The sequence below is a fragment of the Leuresthes tenuis genome, unplaced genomic scaffold, assembly GCF_036924035.1.
Source record: "Leuresthes tenuis unplaced genomic scaffold, fLeuTen1.0.hap1 SCAF_12, whole genome shotgun sequence".
Lineage (NCBI taxonomy): Eukaryota > Metazoa > Chordata > Actinopteri > Atheriniformes > Atherinopsidae > Leuresthes > Leuresthes tenuis.
In genome coordinates this window covers 11586555-11608899 of record NW_027325366.1, presented here as the reverse complement: position 1 = coordinate 11608899, position 22345 = coordinate 11586555, and the positions used below count along the sequence as shown (strand labels likewise).

The window sequence follows — 22345 nt, the reverse complement described above, 5'->3', positions numbered from 1 at the left end:
AGATTTGCTCTTTCTTTTACTGCAAAGTACAACGTTGTTTTTTTGTTTAAATATTTCTAGACATGGTAAATATAAAGGACAAATTAGTTTTAACATAGTTTGAGTGAAGTAATGCATTTTATAAGCAAAATCCCAAATCATGCAGAACTCACGAAATGCTTTTTCTCGCTTTTCACTGCTTTTTACAAACTTTGGTCGGACGTTCACACCTTCTTGCATCCGAACACCTCCGCTTCCGCTTTTGATGATGTATATTCGGGCATTCGAACCTTTTTTTACCCGCTTTTTACAAACCATTGTCGGACTTTCACACCTTCTTGCAGCCGAACACCACCTCTCCCGCTTTTGATGATGTATGGTCCAGTATTCTTACCTTTTCTAACACATTTTTCAGCAATTATGGTCGAACATTCACACCTTCTTGCAGCTGAACACCTCCGCTCCCGCTTTTGATGATGTATAGTCGGGCTTTCGAGCCTTTTCTTACCCGGTTTTTACAAATTATGGTTGGACATTCAGACCTTGCAGCCGAACACCTCCGCTCTCTCTTTTGATCATACATTGTTGGGCATTCGCACCTTGTCTTACCCGCTTTTTACAAACTATAGTCAGACATTCACACCTTGCAGCTGAACCTCCGCTCCCTGTTTTGATCATGTATGGTCTGGCAATACTACCTTTTCTTCCCCCGTTTGTGAGTAATTATGGCTGGACATTCACACCTACTTGCAGTCGAACAGCTCTGCTCCCGCTTTTGATTATGTTTGGTTGGATATTCGAACCTTTTCTTAACTGCTTTTTACAAACCATGTTCGGACGTTCACACCTTCTTGTAGCCGAACAACTCCGCTCCCGCTATTGATTGTGTACAGTCGGGTATTTTAACCTTTTCTTACCCGCTTTTTACCAACTATGGTCGGACATTCACACCGTCTTACAGCGGAACACCTCCGCTCCCGCTTTTTATGGTGTATGGTCGGGCATTCGAACCTTTTCTTACCCGCTATTTACAAACTATGGTAGGACATTCAAACCTTCGTGTATCCGAAAACCTCCGCTCTCTCTTTTGATCATACATTGTCGGACATTCGCACCTTTTCTTACCCGCTTTTTACAAACCATGGTCGGACTGTCACACCTTCTTGTAGCCGAACACATCCGCTCCCCCTATTGATTGTGTACAGTCGGGTATTTTAACCTTTCCTTACCCGCTTTTTACCAAGTATGGTCGGACATTCACACCTTCGTACAGCGGAACACCTCCGCTCACTCTTTTGATGGTGTATGTTCGGGCATTCAAACCTTTTCTTACCCGCTTTTTCCAAACTATGGTCGGCTATTCACAGCTTCCTCTCCACCATACTTGTATGGTGGGATATTCACACCCACTTGCATCCGAAAACCTCCGCCCCAAATTTTGTTGATATTTAGTCGGACATTCGCACCTTACCCGCTTTTGGCAAACTATGGCCTTCTTGCAGCCAAACAACTCTGATCCTGCTTTTGATGATGTAAGGTTGGGTATTCAGACCTTGCTTCACCTGCTTTTCACCAAATATAGTCGGACATTCACACCTTCTTGCAGCCGAACACTTCCGCTCCACCTTTTAGTGTTCTATCACACCTTTTTTTTCACCGCATTTTATACATTATGGTTGGAAATTTTCAACCACTTTCATCCGATGACCTCTCCTCCCGCTTTTGTTAATATATTTGAACTTTAGTTTGACATTCAAACCTTCTTGCAGCTGAACCACCTCCGCTCCCTGTTTTGATCATATATGGTCCTGCAATACTACCTTTTCTTACCCGTTTGTGAGTAATTATGGCTGGACATTCACACCTACTCACAGCCGAACAACTCCGCTCCCGCATTTGATGATGTATAGTCGGGCATTCTCACCCTTTCTCATCAGCTTTTTGCAAATTATGATCTGACATTCACACCTACTTGCCGTCGAACAGCTCTGCTCCCGCTTTTGATTATGTTTGGTTGGATATTCGAACCTTTTCTTAACTTCTTTTTACATATTTTGGTTGGACGTTCACACCTTCTTGTAGCCGAACACTTCCACTCCTGCTTTTGATGATGTATGGTTGGGCATTCACACCTTTTTTTTGCCCATTTTTCAGGAATTATGGGTGGACATTCACACCTTGCAGCTGAACACCTCCTATCCCACTTATGATCATGTGCGGTTTGATTTTCGAAAAGTTTCTTTCATGTTTCCTAGCAATTATTGATGGACATGTAGACCTTCTTGCAGCTGAACACCTCCGCTCCCGCTTTTGATCATACATTGTCAGGCATTCGCACCTTGTCTTACCCACTTTTTACAAACTTTAGTCGAACAGTCATACCTTTTTGCAGCCGAACACCACCTCTACCGCTTTTGATGATGTATGGTCCAGCATTCTTACCTTTTCTAACACATTCTTCAGCAATTATGGTCGGACATTCACACCTACTCAGAGCCGAACACCTCCGCTCCCGCATTTGATGGTGTATAGTCGGGCATTCTCACCCTTTCTCATCAGCTTTTTACAAATTATGATCTGACATTCACACCTGCTTTTGATAATGTATTGTTAGGCATTCGCACCTTTTTTTTTTACCAATTTTTCAGGAATTATGGGTGGACATTCACACCTTCTTGCAGCCGAACACCTCCTCTCCCGCTTATGATCATGTGCGGTTTGATATTCGAAAATTTACTTTCTTGTTTTAAAGCAATTATTGATGGACATTCAAACCTTCTTTTTGATGGTGTATAGTCGGGATTTCGAGCCTTTTCTTCCCGGTTTTTACAAACCATGGTTGGACTTTCACACCTTCTTGTAGCCGAACAACTCCACTCCCGCTTTTGATTGTGTACAGTCGGGTATTTTAACCTTTTCTTACCCGCTTTTTACCAACTATGGTCGGACATTCACACCGTCTTACAGCGGAACACCTCTGCTCCCGCTTTTGATGGTGTATAGTCGGGCATTCGAACCTTTTCTTACCCGCTTTTTACAAACTATGGTGGGACATTCAAACCTTCTTGTATCCGAAAACCTCCGCTTTCTCTTTTGATCATACATTGTCGGACATTCGCACCTTTTCTTACCCGCTTTTTACAAACCATGGTCGGACTTTCACATCTTCTTGTAGCCGAACACATCCGCTCCCGCTATTGATTGTGTACAGTCGGGTATTTTAACCTTTTCTTACCCGCTTTTTACCAAGTATGGTCGGACATTCACACCTTCGTACAGCGGAACACCTCCGCTCCCTCTTTTGATGGTGTATGTTCGGGCATTCAAACCTTTTCTTACCCGCTTTTTCCAAACTATGGTCGGCTATTCACAGCTTCCTCTCCACCATACTTGTATGGTGGGATATTCACACCCACTTGCATCCGAAGACCTCCGCCCCAAATTTTGTTGATATTTAGTCGGACATTCGCACCTTACCCGCTTTTGGCAAACTATGGCCTTCTTGCAGCCAAACACCTCTGATCTCGCTTTTGATGATGTAAGGTTGGGCATTCAGACCTTGCTTCACCTGGTTTTCACCAAATATAGTCGGACATTCACACCTTCTTGCAGCCGAACACTTCCGCTCCACCTTTTAGTGTTCTATCACACCTTTTTTTCACCGCATTTTATACATTATGGTTGGAAATTTTCAACCACTCTCATCCGAAGACCTCTCCTCCCGCTTTTGTTAATATATTTGAACTTTAGTCGGACATTCAAACCTTCTTGCAGCTGAACCACCTCCGCTCCCTGTTTTGATCATATATGGTCTGGCAATACTACCTTTTCTTACCCGTTTGTGAGTAATTTTGGCTGGACATTCACACCTACTTGCAGCCGAACACAACCTCTCTCGATTTTGATGATGTATGGACCGGCATTCTTACCTTTTCTAACACATTTTTCAGCAATTATGGTCGGAGATTCACACCTAGTCACAGCCGAACAACTCCGCTCCCGCATTTGATGGTGTATAGTCGGGCATTCTCACCCTTTCTCATCAGCTTTTTGCAAATTATGATCTGACATTCACACCTACTTGCAGTCGAACAGCTCTGCTCCCGCTTTTGATTATGTTTGGTTGGATATTCGAACCTTTTCTTAACTTCTTTTTACATATTTTGGTTGGACGTTCACACCTTCTTGTAGCCGAACACTTCCACTCCTGCTTTTGATGATGTATGGTTGGGCATTCACACCTTTTTTTTGCCCATTTTTCAGGAATTATGGGTGGACATTCACACCTTGCAGCTGAACACCTCCTATCCCACTTATGATCATGTGCGGTTTGATTTTCGAAAAGTTTCTTTCATGTTTTCTAGCAATTATTGATGGACATGTAGACCTTCTTGCAGCTGAACACCTCCGCTCCCGCTTTTGATCATACATTGTCAGGCATTCGCACCTTGTCTTACCCACTTTTTACAAACTTTAGTCGAACAGTCATACCTTTTTGCAGCCGAACACCGCCTCTCCCGCTTTTGATGATGTATGGTCCAGCATTCTTACCTTTTCTAACACATTCTTCAGCAATTATGGTCGGACATTCACACCTACTCAGAGCCGAACACCTCCGCTCCCGCATTTTATGGTGTATAGTCGGGCATTCTCACCCTTTCTCATCAGCTTTTTACAAATTATGATCTGACATTCACACCTGCTTTTGATAATGTATTGTTAGGCATTCGCACCTTTTTTTTACCCATTTTTCATGAATTATGGGTGGACATTCACACCTTCTTGCAGCCGAACACCTCCTCTCCCGCTTATGATCATGTGCGGTTTGATATTCGAAAATTTACTTTCTTGTTTTAAAGCAATTATTGATGGACATTCAAACCTTCTTTTTGATGGTGTATAGTCGGGCTTTCGAGCCTTTTCTTCCCGGTTTTTACAAACCATGGTCGGACTTTCACACCTTCTTGTAGCCGAACAACTCCGCTCCCGCTATTGATTGTGTACAGTCGGGTATTTTAACCTTTTCTTACCCGCTTTTTACCAACTATGGTCGGACATTCACACCGTCTTACAGCGGAACACCTCTGCTCCCGCTTTTGATGGTGTATAGTCGGGCATTCGAACCTTTTCCTACCCGCTTTTTACAAACTATGGTGGGACATTCAAACCTTCTTGTATCCGAAAACCTCCGCACTCTCTTTTGATCATACTTCGCACCTTTTCTTACCCGCTTTTTACAAACCATGGTCGGACTTTCACATCTTCTTGTAGCCGAACACATCCGCTCCCGCTATTGATTGTGTACAGTTTGGTATTTTAACCTTTTCTTACCCGCTTTTTACCAACTATGGTCGGACATTCACACCTTCGTACAGCGGAACACCTCCGCTCCCTCTTTTGATGGTGTATGTTCGGGCATTCAAACCTTTTCTTACCCGCTTTTTCCAAACTATGGTCGGCTATTCACAGCTTCCTCTCCACCATACTTGTATGGTGGAATATTCACACCCACTTGCATCCGAAGACCTCCGCCCCAAATTTTGTTGATATTTAGTCGGACATTCGCACCTTACCCGCTTTTGGAAAACTATGGCCTTCTTGCAACCAATCACCTCTGATCTCACTTTTGATGATGTAAGGTTGGGCATTCAGACCTTGCTTCACCTGCTTTTCACCAAATATAGTCGGACATTCACACCTTCTTGCAGCCGAACACTTCCGCTTTTAGTGTTCTATGAGGCATTCACATATTTTTTTTCACCGTATTTTATAGATTATGGTTGGAAATTCTCACCCACTCTCATCCGAAGACCTCTCCTCCCGCTTTTGTTAATATATAGTCGGGCATTCGAACCTTTTCTTACCCGCTTTTTACAAATTATAGTTGAACATTCACACCTACTTGCAGCTGAATACTTCCGCTCCACCTTTTAGGTATGTATGGTTGGCATTTGCACCTCTTTTTATACTGATTGCTGAAGATTAAGTTGTACTTTCTCAAACTACAACATTTTTTTAATTGTTGAAACTTGATTTGAAGTGGATAGATAAGGAGGACAAACAGTTTTAAGTCAGGCTGATAGAAGGAATTAATTTTATAGCCAAATCTGTACTTCGTCATATGTCGAGAGATGCTTATTGCTGAAGAAGTTCTTTCTCATTCTACAAAGTACAACGTTGTTTATCGTTGAAACTTGATTAGACATGAATAAATATGAAGGACAAAGCAGTCTTAACTTGGTTTGAGTTAAGGAATTCGTTTTATAGGAGAATCCGAATTCGTGCATAACTCATAAAATAGAGCATATTTTCGGATTCCTGAAGAATGATTCTGGTTCTTTCTCATAATACAAAGTTTGTTGTTTATTGTTGAAACTTCATCAGAAGTGAAGAAATAAATTAATGCCTATCAACAAATTGACCTTCTGTTGACCTTCGGGGAGGTGAGTATCTTCACTAGACTCACCTGTCTGCTCTTCCTCCTCATTTAGCGTAGCTCCACCCTCTGCCTGTGAATTCTCACAGACTTCAACACTGAGTGGTGAGGCCTCTACAGGCCCCTCCCCTTTTTGCTCCTCACTTCCAATCCAAGCTTTTGGCGGGAAGTTTGAATTTATTGGGTCAACCTCTTCACTTTGTTCACCAACTGCCACCTTTGGTCCTTCTCTTTGTTGGCTTGACTGTGGCTTTACCGTCTTTAATTTGTTGGCAAAAGATTTAGGGCAATCTCTGAAGAGGTGATTTAATTCTCCACAGAGATTACATTTCCTGCCATTTGGACACTCTCCAAAAGTTTGCCCAATTTCTCTGCTCTTCCCACATAACACCTTGGTACAAGCCTCAACCAGGTGCCCATGCTCACCACACTTGCGGCAGAACTTGGGCTGCCCCTGGTAGTGGATGTAACCTCGGTTTTCAAGGTGGCCAGAGTGTCGCCCACCCGCTGCACTGAGCACTCTTCAGCCATTTTAAATGGTATAACTTTGCACTCCCGCACGCTCCAGCAAGCACCATTCAAGCAACAACTTTGCACTCCAGCTTCGAACATCGGCACAGTCGCAACAAGTAAGGCGACTCTACTCAGAGAAGTCACTCTGCACAGTAAGAAGATTTCTTTTGCACAGACAGAAAGGGCTTCACCCGCAAAGGTAAAGCCTGCCAAAAATAGAAACAACTCATTAGTGCTGCTCTCCACAGAAATCTTTAGTAAAAGGCGAAAGACTTGTACGTTATGAAGAGAAACCAGAGTACGATTATCCGTCACTGCGGGAGCAGGGCATCAGGCTTGTTGGCATAGCCACCTTCCCCATGGTGAGCTTTGCTTGGTTGAGACGCTTGCTCCCCCCGCCTTGCTCCTCGGCTGACCAAGTAGGAACAATCGGGCCCTATTCGATGGCTGCCTTGTCTTTTACTCTGTGCAAAAGACAAGGCAGCAACAAAAACACCACGAGAATCCCGTATTGAGGCTTTGTTCTGACCGCTCATTCGGGGTCGCGTTTCTTTCAAGCAATTCTCCTGGTTAGCCCACACTCGGCTCGCTCCCATAGCCGTGTTAAAGTCTACTTCACATTCACTCTCTTTTCTCAGCAGACTCTTGGGATTTTATCTATAAAATGAATTCCTTCACTCAAACTATGTGAAAACTGCTTTGTCCTTAATATTTACCATGTCTAGAAAGATTTAAACAAAAAAAACAACGTTGTACTTTGCGGTAAAAGAAAGAGCAAATCTAAAGTTTCAGGAATCCGAGAATAAGCTTACTTTCATGAGTTCTTCACGATTTCGGATTTTGCTATAAAATGAATTCCTTCACTCAAACTAAATTAAAACTGCTAAACCGCTAATCTGTTATATGTAAGGCAGATGTCAAATTCACCGAAATAGGATCAAAGGGTATTCGGCCAATCGAGCTGTAGCAGCTTCGGTAAAAGAGTATAAGTTGAAGAGTTTGTGAATAAAGGTGTGCACACACATAGTGTGCTGTACGAAAATAGGCAGGGAGCAATGCCGGCTGGGGTATATGTTCTTGTATGTTGTCTGACTGTTTGATTTGAATGTGTTGTGTAAGTGTCCTGTTGAATGTTACATGTTTGGGCTTTGACACGCTTCACTGTGGTTGTTAACTGTGTGGTGTGTCCTGAAATGTTATATGTTTGGGCTGTGTGACATTCTTTAATGCTTGTCAGTAGCTACACACTTATTCATATATAGCAACTGACAACATAAGAAGTCCGGACATACTTTGATAGTAGTTGTAGAAGTATCCTTATTGATAATAGATCACTAATTCATAGTGATAGAACAGTAGATGAACAGGTGCTTGCACATGTCTCACGAAAATAAAATGGGTGTATGATTGCTGACGGCAGAGCAATACTGCCAAACTTATGAGTTCTTGTGGCAAACTTGATTCAGTGTCTTGACGTGTATACGCTGTTTCGCTGACTTGATTGTCACAAGAAACAAAGTGTGTTTGATAAGATCCGACCATTTTATTACGGGAGGATCAGTATGTATGGATTCTGATGTGACTGATAAACCCATTCGTATCTTAAGCATAATCTAATACGTGAGACAACGCCCTGGCACACGATAAAAAAAAAAAAAGAGAGAGAGCGGTTTTGTGTCCCCAGAGTCCATAATGTAGAAAAGAGAGAAAAAAGCCTTTCTGATTTGGTGTGTGTGCTCATAGTGCAGAGTGTAGAGAAAAGAAAGCCGTTTTGGTGTCACGGGTGTTGTGACTTACACACACATATTTCTAAATTGAGAAAGGAAATTATTTTAGAGGAAGCACTAGAGTTTAGATCCCACATTTGTTGATAGGCATTCATTTATTTCTTCACTTCTGATGAAGTTTCAACAATAAACAACAAACTTTGTATTATGAGAAAGAACCAGACTCATTCTTCAGGAATCCGAAAATAAGCTCTATTTTATGAGTTATGCACGAATTCGGATTCTCCTATAAAACGAATTCATTAACTCAAACCAAGTTAAGATTGCTTTGTCCTTCATATTTATTCATGTCTAATCAAGTTTCAACGATAAACAACGTTGTACTTTGTAGAATGAGAAAGAACTTCTTCAGCAATAAGCATCTCTCGACATATGACGAAATACAGATTTTGCTATAGAATTAATTCCCTCTATCAGCCTGACTTAAAACTGTTTGTCCTCCTTATTTATCCACTTCAAATCAAGTTTCAACAATTAAAAAAAATTTGTAGTTTGAGAAAGAACAACTTAATCTTCAGCAATCAGTATGAAAAGAGGTGCAAATGCCAACCATACATACCTAAAAGGTGGAGCGGAAGTATTCAGCTGCAAGTAGGAGTGAATGTTCGACTATAATTTGTAAAAAGCGGGTAAGAAAAGGTTCGAATGCCCGACTATATATCAACAAAAGCGGGAGGAGAGGTCTTCGGATGAGAGTGGGTGAGAATTTCCAACCATAATCTATAAAATACGGTGAAAAAAAATATGTGAATGCCTCATAGAACACTAAAAGCGGAAGTGTTCGGCTGCAAGAAGGTGTGAATGTCCGACTATATTTGGTGAAAAGCAGGTGAAGCAAGGTCTGAATGCCCAACCTTACATCATCAAAAGCGAGATCAGAGGTGTTTGGCTGCAAGAAGCCCATAGTTTGCCAAAAGCGGGTAAGGTGCGAATGACCGACTAAATATCAACAAAAGTGGGGGCGGAGGTCTTCGGATGCAAGTGGGTGTGAATATCCCACCATACAAGTATGGTGGAGAGGAAGCTGTGAATGGCCGACCATAGTAAAAGGCGGGTGAGAGAAGGTGCGAATGTCAAACCATACATAATCAAAACAGGGAGTGGAGGTGTTCTGCTGTAAGAAGATGTGAATGTCCAACCATAGTTGGTAAAAAGCGGGTAAGAAAAGGTTAAAATACCCGACTGTACACAATCAATAGCGGGAGCGGAGTTGTTCGGCTACTAAAAGGTGTGAAAGTCCGACCATGGTTTGTAAAAAGCGGGTAAGAAAAGGTTCGTATGCCCGACAATGTATGATCAAAAGAGGGAGTGGAGGTTTTCGGCTGCAAGAAGGTCTGAATGTCCATCCATAATTTGTAAAAACCGGGGAAGAAAAGGCTCGAAAGTCCGACTATACACCATCAAAAGTGGGAGCGGAGGTGTTCAGCTGCAAGACGGTCTGAATGTCCATCAATAATTGCTAGAAAACATGAAAGAAAATTTTCGAATATCAAACTGCACATGATCATAAGCGGGAGAGGAGGTGTTCAGCTGCAAGAAGGTGTGAATGTCTACCCATAATTACTGAAAAATGGGTAAGAAAAGGTGCGAATGCCTAACCGTACATCATCAAAAGAGGGAGCGGAGGTGTTCCGCTGTAAGACGGTGTGAATGTCCGACCATAGATGGTAAAAAGCGGGTAAGAAAAGGTTAAATTACCCGACTGTACACAATCAAAAGAGGGAGCGGAGTTGTTCAGCTAAGAGAAGGTGTGAAAGTCCGACCTTGGTTTGTAAAAAGCGGGTAAGAAAAGGTTCGTATGCCCGAATATACACCATCAAAAGCGGAAGCGGAGGTGTTCGGCTGCAAGATATTGTGAACGTCCGACCAAAGTTTGTAAAAAGCAGTTAAGAAAAGGTTCGAATATCTAACCAAACATAATCAAAAGCGGGAGCAGAGCTGTTCGACTGGAAGTAGGTGTGAATGTCAGATCATAATTTGCAAAAAGCTGATGAGAAAGGGTGAGAATGCCCGACTATACACCATCAAATGCGGTAGCGGAGTTGTTCGGCTGTGAGTACGTGTGAATCTCCAACCATAATTGCTGAAAAATGTGTTAGAAAAGGTAAAAATGCCGGTCCATACATAATCAAAATCGGGAGAGGTGGTGTTCAGCTGCAAGAAGGTCTAAATGTCCATCAATAATTGCTAGAAAACATGAAAGAAAATTTTCGAAAATCAAACCACACATGATCATAAGTGGGAGAGGAGGTGTTCAGCTGCAAGGAGGTGTGAATATCCACCCATAATACCTGAAAAATGGGTAAAAAAAAGGTGCGAATGCCCAACCATACATCATCAAAAGCAGGAGTGCATGTGTTCGGCTACAAGAAGGTGTGAACGTCCAACCAAAGTTTGTAAAAAGCAGTTAAGAAAAGGTTCGAATATCCAACCATACATAATCAAAAGCGGGAGCAGAGCTGTTCGACTGCAAGTAGGTGTGAATGTCAGATCATAATTTGCAAAAAGCTGATGAGAAAGGGTGAGAATGCCCGACTATACACCATCAAATGCGGGAGCGGAGTTGTTCGGCTGTGAGTAGGTGTGAATCTCCGACCATAATTGCTGAAAAATGTGTTAGAAAAGGTAAGAATGCCGGTCCATACATCATCAAAAGCGAGAGAGGTTGTGTTCGGCTGCAAGTAGGTGTGAATGTCCAGCCATAATTACTCACAAACGGGTAAGAAAAGGTAGTATTGCCAGACCATATATGATCAAAACAGGGAGCGCAGGTGGTTCAGCTGCAAGAAGGTTTGAATGTCCGACTAAAGTTTGTAAAAAGCGGGTAAGACAAGGTGTGAATGCCCGACAATGTATGATCAAAAGAGGAGCGGAGGTTTTCGGCTGCAAGAAGGTCTGAATGTCCACCCATAATTACTGAAAAATGGGTAAGAAAAGGTGCGAAAGCCCAACTGCACATGATCATAAGTGGATGAGAAGGTGTTCGACTGCAAGTAGGTGTGAATGTAAGATCATAATTTGTAAAAAGCGGGTAAGAAAAGGTAAGAATGCCCAACCATAAATTATCAAAAGCGGCAGCAGAGTTTCGGCTGGTATTTATCAATGTCTAGATAGATTTCAACAAAAAACAACGTTGTACTTTGCAGTAAAAGAAAGTGCAAATCAAAAGTTTTAGGAATCCGAGAAAGCTTATTTTCATGAGTTCTGCACGATTTCGGATTTTATGTATAAAATGAATTTCTTCACGCAAACTAAGTTAACACTGCTTTGTCCTTCATATGTACCCATTTCTACATATATTTCAAGCATAAACTTCCTCATACTACCCTGAATGAGAAAGAACCACACTTGTGATTAAGCCATACGCCCCTTTTGAGGAGTTCTGCATGATTTGGGATTTTATCTATAAAATCAATTCCTTCACTCAAACTATGTTAAAACGGCTTTTACCTTCATATTTATCAATGTCTCGATAGATTTAAACAAAAAAACAACGTTGTACTTTGCAGTAAAAGAAAGAGCCAATCAAAAGTTTTAGGAATCCGAGAATAAGCTTATTTTCATGAGTTCTGCACGATTTCGGATTTTATGTATAAAATGAATTCATTCACTCAAACCAAGTTAAAACTGCTTTTTCCTTCATATTTATCAATGTCTAGATCGACTTCAACAAAGAACAACATTGTATTTTGCAGTAGAAGAAAGAGCAACACTGAAGGATCAGGAATCGGAGAAAAAGCTTATTTTCTTATGGGCAAGTGGGAACTGCTTTGTCCTTCATATTTATCAATGTGTAGATGGATTTCAACTTCTTCTACTGCAAAGTCCAATGTTTTTCTTTGTTGAAGTCGATCTAGACATTGATGAATATGGAAGGACAAAGCAGTTTTAACTTGGTTTGAGCAAAGCAATTCATTTTATAGCAAAATCCGAAATCGTGCAGAACTCATGAAAGCAGGCTTATACTCGGATTCCTGAAACTTTAGATTTGCTCTTTCTTTTACTGCAAAGTACAACGTTGTTTTTTTGTTTAAATATTTCTAGACATGGTAAATATGAAGGACAAATCAGTTTTAACATAGTTTGAGTGAAGTAATGCATTTTATAAGCAAAATCCCAAATCATGCAGAACTCACGAAATGCTTTTTCTCGCTTTTCACTGCTTTTTACAAACTTTGGTCGGACGTTCACACCTTCTTGCATCCGAACATCTCCGCTTCCGCTTTTGATGATGTATATTCGGGCATTCGAATTTTTTTTTACCCGCTTTTTACAAACCATTGTCGGACTTTCACACCTTCTTGCAGCCGAACACCACCTCTCCCGCTTTTGATGATGTATGGTCCAGTATTCTTACCTTTTCTAACACATTTTTCAGCAATTATGGTCGGACATTCACACCTACTCACAGCTGGACACCTCCGCTCCCGCTTTTGATCATACAATGTCGGGACATCGCTCCTTGTCTTACCAGCTTTTTACAAACTTTAGTCGAACATTCACACCTTCTTGCATCCGAACATCTCCGCTCCCGCTTTTGATGATGTGTAGTCGGGCTTTCGAGCCTTTTCTTACCCGGTTTTTACAAATTATGGTTGGACATTCAGACCTTGCAGCCGAACACCTCCGCTCTCTCTTTTGATCATACATTGTTGGACATTCGCACCTTGTCTTACCCGCTTTTTACAAACTATAGTCAGACATTCACACCTTGCAGCTGAACCTCCGCTCCCTGTTTTGATCATGTATGGTCTGGCAATACTACCTTTTCTTCTCCCGTTTGTGAGTACAAACTTTAGTCGAACAGTCACACCTTTTTGCAGCCGAACACCACCTCTACCGCTTTTGATGATGTATGGTCCAGCATTCTTACCTTTTCTAACACATTCTTCAGCAATTATGGTCGGACATTCACACCTACTCAGAGCCGAACACCTCCGCTCCCGCATTTGATGGTCTATAGTCGGGCATTCTACAGCGGAAAAGACTCATTCTTATGTTTGGTTAGATATTCGAACCTTTTCTTAACTGCTTTTTACAAACTTTGGTCGGACGTTCACAATATCTTGCAGCCGAAAACCTCCGCTTCCGCTTTTGATGGTGTATATTCGGGCATACGAACCTTTTCTTACCCGCTTTTTACAAACCAAGGTCGGACTTTCACACCTTCTCTTAGCTGAACAACTCCGCTCCCTCTTTTGATTGTGTACAGTCGGGTAATTTAACCTTTTCTTACCCGCTTTTTACCATCTATGGTCGGACATTCACACCGTCTTACAGCGGAACACCTCCGCTCCCTCTTTTGATTATGTATGGTTAGGCATTCGCACCTTTTCTTACCCATTTTTCAGTAATTATGGGTAGACATTCACACCTTCTTGCAGCTGAACACCTCCTCTCCTGCTTATGATCATGTGCAGTTTGATATTCGAAAATTTTCTTTCATGTTTTCTAGCAATTATTGATGGACATTCAGACGGTCTTGAAGCTGAACACCTCCGCTCCCACTTTTGATGGTGTATAGTCGGGCTTTCGAGCCTTTTCTTCCCCGGTTTTTACAAATTATGGTTGGACATTCAGACCTTGCAGCCGAAAACCTCCATTCCCTCTTTTGATCATACATTGTCGGGCATTCGCACCTTTTCTTACCCGCTTTTTACAAACCATGGTCGGACTTTCACACCTTCTTGTAGCCGAACAACTCCGCTCCCGCTATTGATTGTGTACAGTCGGGTATTTTAACCTTTTCTTACCCGCTTTTTACCAACTATTGTTGGACATTCACACCGTCTTACAGCGGAACACCTCCGCTCCACCTTTTAGTGTTCTATGGGGTATTCACACCTTTTTTTTCACCGCATTTTATTGATTATGGTTGGAAATTCTCACCCACTCTTATCCGAAGACCTCTCCCCCTGCTTTTGTTAATATACAGAAGGGCATTCAAACCTTTTCTTACCCGCTTTTTACAAATTATGGTCGAACATTCACACCTACTTGCAGCCGAACACCTCCGCTACCGCTTTTGATGGTGTATAGTCGGGCTTTCGAGCCTTTTCTTCCCCGGTTTTTACAAATTATGATTGTACATTCAGACCTTGTAGCGGAAAACCTCCGCTCCCTCATTTGATCATACATTGTCAGGCATTCGCACCTTGTCTTACCCGCTTTTTATAAACTTTAGTCAGACATTCACATCTTGCAGCTGAACCACCTCCGCTCCCTGTTTTGATAATGTATGGTCTGGCAATACTGCCTTTTCTTACCGGTTTGTGAGTAATTATGGCTGGACATTCACACCTACTTGCAGCCAAACACCACTTTTCCCGTTTTTGATGATGTATGGTCTGGCATTCTAGTCTTTTCTAACACATTTTTCAGCAATTATGGTTTGACATTCACACCTACTCACAGCCGAACACTTCCGCTCCCGCATTTGATGGTGTATAGTCGGGCATTCTCACCCTTTCTCATCAGCTTTTTGCAAATTATGATCTGACATTCACACCTACTTGCAGTCGAACAGCTCTGCTCCCGCTTTTGATTATGTTTGGTTGGATATTTGAAACTTTTCTTCACTGCTTTTTACAAACTTTGGTCGGACGTTCACACCTTCTTGCAGCCGAACACCTCCGCTTCCGCTTTTGATGGTATATATTCGGGCATTCGAACCTTTTCTTACCCGCTTTTTACAAACCATGGTCGGACTTTCACACCTTCTTGTAGCCGAACAACTCCGCTCCCGCTATTGATTGTGTACAGTCGGGTATTTTAACCTTTTCTTACCCGCTTTTTACCAACTATTGTTGGACATTCACACCGTCTTACAGCGGAACACCTCCGCTCCCTCTTTTGATGGTGTATGTTCGGGCATTCGAACCTTTTCTTACCCGCATTTTACGAACTATGGTCGGACATTCAAACCTTCTTGTAGCCGAACACATCCACTCCTGCTTTTGATGATGTATGGTTGAGCATTCACACCTTTTCTTACCCATTTTTTACAAACTATGGTCGGACATTCACACCTTTTTGCAGCTGAACACCTCCTCTCCCGCTTATGATGATGTGTGGTTTGATATTCGAAAATTTTCTTTCATGTTTTCTAGCAATTATTGATGGACATTCAGACCTTCTTGCAGCTGAACACCTCCGCTCACGCTTTTGATGATGAATAGTCGGGCTTTCGAGCCTTTTCTTCCCCGGTTTTTACAAAATTATTGTTGGACATTCAGACCTTCTTGCAGCCGAAAACCTCCGCTCCCTCTTTTGATCATACATTGTCGGGCATTCGCACCTTCTCTTACCCGCTTTTTACAAACCAGGGTCGGACTTTCACACCTTTTAGTAGCCGAACAACTCCGCTCCCGCTATTGATTGTGTACAGTCGGGTATTTTCACCTTTTCTTACCCGCTTTTTACCAACTATGGTCAGACATTCAAACCTTCTTACAGTGGAACACCTCCGCTCCCTCTTTTGATGGTGTATGTTCGGGCATTCGAACCTTTTCTTACCCGCTTTTTACAAACTATGGTCGGACATTAAAACCTTCTTGTAGCCGAACACATCCACTCCTGCTTTTGATGATGTATGGTTGGGCATTCGTACCTTTTCTTACCCATTTTGCAGTAATTATGGGTGGACATTCACACCTTTTTGCATTTTAACACCTCCTCTCCCGCTTATGATCATGTGCGGTTTGATATTCGAAAATTCTCTTCCATGTTTTCTAGCAATTATTGATGGACATTCAGACCTTCTTGCAGCTGAACACCTCCGCTCCAGCTGTTGATGGTGTATAGTCGGGCTTTCGAGCCTTTTCTTCCCCGATTTTTACAAATTATGGATGGACATTCAGACCTTCTTTCAGCCGAAAACCTCCGCTCCCTCTTTTGATCATACATTGTCGGGCATTCGCACCTTTTCTTACCCGCTTTTTACAATTCATGGTCGGACTTTCACACCTTTTAGTAGCGGAACAACTCTGCTCCCGCTATTGATTGTGTACAATAGGGTATTTTAACCTTTTCTTACCAGCTTTTTGCCAATTATGGTATGACATTCACACCTTCTTACAGCGGAACAACTCCGCTCCCTCCTTTGATGGTGTATGTTCGGGCATTCGAACCTTTTCTTACCCGCTTTTTACAAACTATGGTCAGACATTCAAACCTTCTTGTAGCCGAACACATCCACTCCTGCTTTTGATGATGGGTATTCAAACCTACTTGTTGCCCGCTTTTCATTAATTATGGGTGGACATACACAGCTTGTCGCAGCCAAATACCTCCGCTCCCTGTTAGGATCATGTATGGTTGGGCATTCGTACCTTTTCTTACCCATTTTTCAGTAATTATGGGTGGATATTCACACCTTCTTGCATTTGAACACCTCCTCTCCCGCTTATGATCATGTGCGGTTTGATATTCGAAAATTCTCTTCCATGTTTTCTAGCAATTATTGATGGACATTCAGACCTTCTTGCAGCTGAACACCTCCGCTCCAGCTGTTGATGGTGTATAGTCGGGCTTTCGAGCCTTTTCTTCCCAGATTTTTACAAAATATGGATGGACATTCAGACCTTGTTTCAGCCGAAAACCTCCGCTCCCTCTTTTGATCATACATTGTCGGGCATTCGCACCTTTTCTTACCCGCTTTTTACAAACCATGGTCGGACTTTCACACCTTTTAGTAGCGGAACAACTCTGCTCCCGCTATTGATTGTGTACAATAGGGTATTTTAACCTTTTCTTACCTGCTTTTTGCCAACTATGGTCGGACATTCACACCTTCTTACAGCGGAACACCTCCGCTCCCTCCTTTGATGGTGTATGTTCGGGCATTCGAACCTTTTCTTACCCGCTTTTTACAAACTATGGTCAGACATTCAAACCTTCTTGCAGCCGAACACTTCCGCTCTACCTTTTAGTGTTCTATGGGGTATTCACACCTTTTTTTTCACCGCATTTTATAGATTATGGTTGTAAATTCTCACCCACTCTTATCCGAAGACCTCTCCTCCTGCTTTGGTTAATATATAGTCGGGCATTCGAACCTTTTCTTACCCGCTTTTTACAAATTATGGTCGAACATTCACACCTACTTGCAGCCGAACACCTCCGCTCCCGCTTTTGATGGTGTATAGTCGGGCTTTCGAGCCTTTTCTTCTCCGGTTTTTACAAATTATGGTTGGACATTCAGACCTTGCAGCCGAAAACCTCCGCTCCCTCTTTTGATCATACATTGTCAGGCATTCGCACCTACTTGCAGCCGAATACTTCCGCTCCACCTTTTAGTGATGTATGGTTGGCATTTGCACCTTTTCTTACCCTTTCTTACCCTACTGATTGCTTAAGATTAAGTTGTTTTTTCTCAAACTACAACATTTTTTTAATTGTTGAAACTTGATTTGAAGTGGATAAATAAGGAGGACAAACAGTTTTAAGTCAGGCTGATAGAAGGAATTAATTTTATAGCAAAATCTGTATTTCGTCATATGTCGAGAGATGCTTATTGCTGAAGAAGTTCTTTCTCATTCTACAAAGTACAACGTTGTTTATCGTTGAAACTTGATTAGACATGAATAAATATGAAGGACAAAGCAGTCTTAACTTGGTTAGAGTTAAGGAATTCGTTTTATAGGAGAATCCGAATTCGTGCATAACTCGTAAAATAGAGCTTATTTTCGGATTCCTGAAGAATGAGTCTGGTTCTTTCTCATAGTACAAAGTTTGTTGTTTATTGTTGAAACTTCATCAGAAGTGAAGAAATAAATGAATGCCTATCAACAAATGTGGGATCTAAACTCTAGTGCTTCCTCTAAAATAATTTCCTTTCTCAATTCAGAAATGTGTGTGTGTAAGTCACGACACCCGTGACACCAAAACGGCTTTCTTTTCTCTCTTTTCTCTACACTCTGCACTGTGAGCACACACACCAAATCAGAAAGGCTTTTTTCTCTCTTTTCTACATTATGGACTGTGGGGACACAAAACCGCTCTCTCTTTTTTTTTTTGATTGTGTGCCAGGGCGTTGTCTCACGTATTAGATTATGCTTACGATACGAATGGGTTTATCAGTCACATCAGAATCCATACATACTGATCCTCCCGTAATAAAATGGTCGGATCTTATCAAACACATTTTGTTTCTTGTGACAATCAAGTCAGCGAAACAGCGTATACACGCCAAGACACTGAATCAAGTTTGCCACAAGAACTCATAAGTTTGGCAGTATTGCTCTGCCGTCAGCAATCATACACCCATTTTATTTCCGTGAGACATGTGCAGGCACCTGTTCATCTACTGTTCTATCACTATGAATTAGTTTATCTATTATCAATAAGGATACTTCTACAACTACTATCAAAGTATGTCCAGACTTCTTATGTTGTCAGTTGCTATATATGAATAAGTGGGTAGCTACTGACAAGCATTAAGCATGTCACACAGCCCAAACATATAACATTTCAGGACACACCACACAGTTAACAACCACAGTGAAGTGTCAAAGCCCAAACATGTAACATTCAACAGGACACTTACACAACACATTCAAATCAAACAGTCAGACAACATACAAGAACATATACCCCAGCCGGCATTGCTCCCTGCCTATTTTCCTACAGCTCACTATGTGTGCGCACACCTTTATTCACAAACTCTTCAACTTATACTCTTTTACCAAAGCTGCTACAGCTCGATTGGCCGAATACCCTTAGATCCTATTTCGGTGAATTTGACATCTGCCTTACATGTAACAGATTAGCGGTTTAGCAGTTTTAATTTAGTTTGAGTGAAGGAATTCATTTTATAGCAAAATCCGAAATCGTGAAGAACTCATGAAAGTAAGCTTATTCTCGGATTCCTGAAACTTTAGATTTGCTCTTTCTTTTACTGCAAAGTACAACGTTGTTTTTTTTTTGTTTAAATCTTTCTAGACATGGTAAATATGAAGGACAAAGCAGTTTTAACATAGTTTGAGTGAAGGAATTCATTTTATAGATAAAATCCCAAGAGTCTGCTGAGAAAAGAGAGTGAATGCGAAGTAGACTTTAACACGGCTCTGGGAGCGAGCCGAGTGTGGGCTAACCGGGAGAATTGCTTGAAAGAAACGCGACACCGAATGAGCGGTCAGAACAAAGCCTCAATACGGTGTTCCCGTGGTGTTTTTGTTGCTGCCTAGTCGATTGCACAGGGGCAAGCGTTTCAACCAAGCAACGCTCACCATGGGGAAGGTGGCTATGGCAACTAGCCTGATGCCCTGCTCCCGCAGTGACGGATAATCGTACTCTGGTTTCTCTTCATAACATACAAGTCTTTCGCCTTTTACTAAAGACTTTCGTGAAGAGCAGCACTAATGAGTTGTTTCTATTTTTGGCAGGCTTTACCTTTGCGGGTGAAGCCCTTTCTGTCTGTGCAAAAGAAATCTTGTTACTGTGCAGAGTGACTTCTCTGAGTAGAGTCGCCTTACTTGTTGCGATTGTGCCGATGTTCGAAGCTGGAGTGCAAAGTTGTTGCTTGAATGGTGCTTGCTGGAGCATGCGGGAGTGCAAAGTTATACCATTTAAAAGGGCTGAAGAGTGCTCAGTGCAGCGGGTGGGCGGAGGTGCAACGTGACACTCTGGCCACCTATGGCCATAAAAAGAACACTGCTACAAGTGCGCATTGTGCCAGCAAGGGCCCTCGGACCTGAAACAGTGGACAGTTATCGCTTCTCGGCCTTTTGGCTAAGATCAAGTGTAGTATCTGTTCTTATCAGTTTAATATGTCCTCTATACGAGGACTACATATTAAATGGATTTTTAAGAATAGGAGTTGAAAAAGAAGCTTGCTCCGTTCACTCTAAGCATCGACCCAGTACTGCAGTGCCGCTGGGAATGGTGCGCTCTTCTCTGCTCTTGTGAAAAAGCAAACAGCGGTGCAGGATGGAAGTTTCAGGGAGCCCAAGATGAAACTTTCTTTTAATCTGCTGAGAAAAGAGAGTGAATGCGAAGTAGACTTTAACAAAGCTCTGGGAGCGAGCCGAGTGTGGGCTAACCGGGAGAATTGCTTGAAAGAAACGCGACACCGAATGAGTGGTCAGAACAAAGCCTCAATACGGTGTTCCCGTGGTGTTTGTGGCTGCCTTGTCTTTTGCACAGAGTAAAAGACAAGGCAGCCATCGAATAGGGCCCGATTGTTCCTACTTGGTCAGCCGAGGAGCAAGGGGGGGGAGCAAGCTTCTCAACCAAGCAAATCTCACCAAGTAGGAACAATCGGGCCCTATTCGATGGCTGCAACACCTGAAAGAGATATTGATGCGAGACCCGATCAAAAGCCTTTTCAAAGTCTAAATTTAAGATGACAAGCCGGGTGTTTCTGTCTCTAGCGTAATCAATGATGTCTCGAATCAGTACGAAGCTGTCGGTGAGTTGTCTCTCTGAGATGGCACAAGCCTGGTCTGGGTGAATTACCTCCTCTAAAACAGAGGACATCCGTGTCGTTAAAACCTTGCTAAAAAGTTTACAGTCAAAGTTTAAAAGTGTGATGGGCCTCCAATTCTTTAGGTCAGTCTTATCATTTTTATCAGAAGTGAAGAAATAAATGAATGCCTATCAACAAATGTGGGATCTAAACTCTAGTGCTTCCTCTAAAATAATTTCCTTTCTCAATTTAGAAATGTGTGTGTGTAAGTCACAACACCCGTGACACCAAAACGGCTTTCTTTTCTCTACACTCTGCACTATGAGCACACACACCAAATCAGAAAGGCTTTTTTTTCTCTTTTCTACATTATGGACTGTGGGGACACAAAACCGCTCTCTCTTTTTTTTTTTATCGTGTGCCAGGGAGTTGTCTCACGTATTAGATTGTGCTTAAGATACGAATGGGTTTATCAGTCACATCAGAATCCATATATACTGATCCTCCCGTAATAAAATGGTCGGATCTTATCAAACACACTTTGTTTCTTGTGACAATCAAGTCAGCGAAACAGCGTATACACGTCAAGACACTGAATCAAGTTTGCCACAAGAACTCATAAGTTTGGCAGTATTGCTCTGCCGTCAGCAATCATACATCCATTTTATTTTCGTGAGACATGTGCAGGCACCTGTTCATCTACTGTTCTATCACTATGAATTAGTTTATCTATTATCAATAAGGATACTTCTACAACTACTCTATCAAAGTATGTCCGGACTTCTTACGTTGTCAGTTGCTATATATGAATAAGTGGGTAGCTACTGACAAGCATTAAGCATGTCACACAGCCCAAACATATAACATTTCAGGACACACCACACAGTTAACAACCACAGTGAAGCGTGTCAAAGCCCAAACATGTAACATTCAACAGGACACTTACACAACACATTCAAATCAAACAGTCAGACAACATACAAGAACATATACCCCAGCCGGCATTGCTCCCTGCCTATTTTCCTACAGCTCACTATGTGTGCGCACACCTTTATTCACAAACTCTTCAACTTATACTCTTTTACCGAAGCTGCTACAGCTCGATTGGCCGAATACCGAATAATCCTAATTCGGTGAATTTGACATCTGCCTTACATGTAACAGATTAGCGGTTTAGCAGTTTTAATTTAGTTTGAGTGAAGGAATTCATTTTATAGCAAAATC

At 42.0% G+C, this 22345-nt stretch overlaps 3 non-coding genes across 3 annotated transcripts; 2 read left to right on the top strand and 1 right to left on the bottom strand.

The window, feature by feature from the left end:
* Positions 1 to 7116: 7116 nt before the first annotated feature.
* LOC140265937 (U5 spliceosomal RNA) lies at positions 7117 to 7230 on the bottom strand. The gene has a single exon (XR_011906617.1). It is a non-coding gene; the product is annotated as a U5 spliceosomal RNA (small nuclear RNA).
* A 12773-nt stretch (positions 7231 to 20003) lies between these two features.
* On the top strand, positions 20004 to 20117 carry LOC140265973 (U5 spliceosomal RNA). The gene has a single exon (XR_011906650.1). It is a non-coding gene; the product is annotated as a U5 spliceosomal RNA (small nuclear RNA).
* Positions 20118 to 20425: 308 nt separating this feature from the next.
* Positions 20426 to 20609, top strand: LOC140320573 (U2 spliceosomal RNA). Its single transcript, XR_011918408.1, has one exon. It is a non-coding gene; the product is annotated as a U2 spliceosomal RNA (small nuclear RNA).
* Positions 20610 to 22345: the final 1736 nt, after the last annotated feature.